We start from the raw sequence: 3116 nt of genomic DNA, 5'->3' as shown, positions 1-3116 counted from the left end.
GCTATGACCATCCCGGACAGTATATTAAAAAGCAGAGACATTACTTTGCCAACAAAGTTCCGTCTAGTCAAAGCTATGGTTTTTTTCAGTATTTGTATATGGATGTGAGAGTTGGACTATAAAGAAAGCTGAGCACTGAAGAATTGATGCTTTTGAACTGTGGTGTTGGAGAAAACTCTTGAGAGTCCCTTGGACTGCAAGGAGATCCAACCAGTCCATCCTAAAGGAAATCAGTCCTGAATATTCATTGGAAGGACTGATGCTAAAGCTGAAACTCCACACTTTGTCCACCTGATGCAAAGAACTGACTCATTCAAAAAGACCCTGATGCTGGGAAAGATTGAAGGCAGGAGAAAGGGGACAACAGAGGATGAGATGGCTGGATGGCATCACCAACTCAATGGACATGAGTTTGAGTAAGCTGTGGGAGTTGGTGATGGACAGGGAAGCCTGGTGTGCTGCTGTCTATGGGATCTTAAAGAGTTGGACAAGACTGAGTGACTGAACTGAACTGAACATGGGTATCAAAATACTATGATGTTTAAATCCATTGCATACATTTAAAAGAGTGAATTATTGTAAAATTACATTTATAGTGTACTGGAAATTACATTACTTTTTATTACTTAAACTTATGGGGAAGAACTTTGGATGTTAGCTCACAATCCATTAGCCAAAAACATTCAGTAGTTTACAGGATAGGTGGGTAATGTACATTCAGTTCAGTCGCTCAGTTGTGTCTCTTTGTGACCTCTTAGGCTGCAGCATGCCAGGCTTCCCTGTCCATTACATTAACCTTCATTTACTGTTTTTTTCCCCAAACCCTAACATGGCACTTCAGAACACGCTGAGTTTATCTCATATAGCTCTAAAAAAAAAAAGCCTTTTTTCTTCCTCCTTAAGAAATGTATTAAGTTCTAGAAGACTTTCTTTCTTTGTAAAAGTCTAGAAAATGTAACTGCAAAGAGTATCAGGGTTTTTATTTTTATTTTTTTAGTGTTTTTAAACAAATGTAAAATACTTAATACAAAGCAAGTATTTTTCAAAATTCAACATATACAGCCTAGAAACAATTTTTTTACTTCTACTCTACAAATGATGTCTATACAATTTTCAAAGACATGGAGGCTGAGAATGGTCTAAGAACTCCAAAGATCTTTTCTATACAGAGAAGCAATACTTCCTTAATCCTGTTAGTAATCCCCTAGATAGTCTTGGGTGCCTGCTCAGTCGCTTCAGTCGTGTCTGACTCTTTGCGACCCTGTGGACTGTACTGCACCAGGCTCCTCTGTCCATGGGATTCTCCAGGCAAGTATACCCTCGTGGGTTTCCATGCCCTCCTCCAGGAATAGTCTTGCATTATACCTCAATTCTCTCAGCTTAATCACTGGCAAAAATTCCAGTGGAATCATTCATTCTAAATAAAACTATAAAAATGTATGTAGTGATTTTATTGTTTTAAAGCAATTCCACATAAATCATCTAGTATTAATTGAACATATCTAAATGACAGGAAGAAAGGATGTTAGGGATAAGAATTTTGCAGTTTAGTAATAACTTGCCCAGTTTACAAATCAGCAGAGATAGCAGCAGAGCTGACATCTCCAGACCAATCACACCAAACTATCAATGAAATCCGCATTGGAGATATTGTTCATAATTCTACATTTTATGAAGTTATGGAATGCTCTGAAAGTAAGTTAAATCAAGTTACTGCCAAAGGCTTCAAAAAATCCTTAGCTCTATCAAACTTTCACTTTGTACAAACTGGAAGAACTAAAACCGCCCAATTTGTCTGTAGTCAATGTAACATATTTAAAAGTCACTTCTACGCTGAATATATTTTGAATATATTTATTAATTGTACAAATATGTTTTTTCCCCCAAAGTTTGAATTCTTATATCACAAAGGTCAAAACACTGACTACAATAGTACTTCTCGAGTATAGCTCTTCTTTTCACAAGTAAACAATGTTGAGACCACCACACAGAAACCAGTACAGACTTTTCTCATTAAGCCCAGTAGAGTTGATTTCTACATGCCAGTGAATGGGTCTCCTAAACATCATTGTTCAATCCCTATCATTAGCTCGGCTAAAACCCAGATATTTTAACACGCATGAGGAATCACTTGTCCATGAGAAAAACTACTTATTTTAATTACTTTGGCGCTAAAACTGAAAAGCATTATAACTGCATATTTCAGCTACTGTAGAGTCTGGGTTCCCTTAAACTTCTACCAAAATAAGGCGCTGGAGCTACAGATTTCCGAGTTATTTTTGCAGTCGTGGCGTGAAGCTGAGCCAAGATGCAGGTGTGGAGCACCAGGCAGCCCAGGTCCCCATGGCTATTGTCACAGCAACGCGTCGCGGCTCTTGGGGCAGGCCTGAGTCCGAGGGGGGTAAGTGAGGGCCTGCCGGCGCCTAAAGGACCTTCAAGGAAGGCCCTGGGACAGACTCCCTAGAGTTGAACAAAACGCCTTCAGCTGAAGGAAACCGGCTGGGAAAGCTGCCGGGGAGCAAACTAGCTAGCCCCTGCTCCTTCGCAGTGGCTAGGGCAGATTTCCCGGCGACGCCAGGCCGCGTCTGTTCTCTCTTCATCCTATTTTGCCTTTGTTATCACGATGCCTCGCAGACTTCTCTTTTCTGGTGCCCACTCAGCTTTAATTTAAGACGCCTTCACAGACGTGACAGATGCCGAAGGTGAAGCCCCTAAACAGTCCCTCCACAACTAACACCTTCTCCCACGTTTTCTCCGCCCCCGGAGCGAGCGGCGCGCGGGACCGGGGGAGGCGAGCTCCCGCCGCGGCCTCGCCTCGCCCCGCCCCCGGGCGCGCGCCCCCACCCGTATAAGGCCGGGAGAGCACACCGCCCCGCCTACTCGGCCTCCACCCCGGGCGCGTCGTGCGGAGGGCAGGGGCTTGCAATAGGCTTCTGCGGCTCCTTTATTTTTTCCCCCTAAGGGGACTGTTTCCACAATGGCAAAAAACAGGTCCCAGTAAAAGGCAACAATCAGAAAAGAATAACTGTTACGAAAAGTATTAAATAATTTCACTACAGGAGCTCGCGGGTTTACCCCGCCTCCAAAAGCTCGAGCTCCGCCCCGGGGAGCAACCC

The sequence above is a fragment of the Cervus canadensis genome, chromosome 7 (assembly GCF_019320065.1).
Source record: "Cervus canadensis isolate Bull #8, Minnesota chromosome 7, ASM1932006v1, whole genome shotgun sequence".
NCBI classification, from domain to species: Eukaryota; Metazoa; Chordata; class Mammalia; order Artiodactyla; family Cervidae; genus Cervus; species Cervus canadensis.
The sequence above is the reverse complement of the archived record's forward strand: the minus strand, read 5'-3'. Positions refer to the sequence as shown.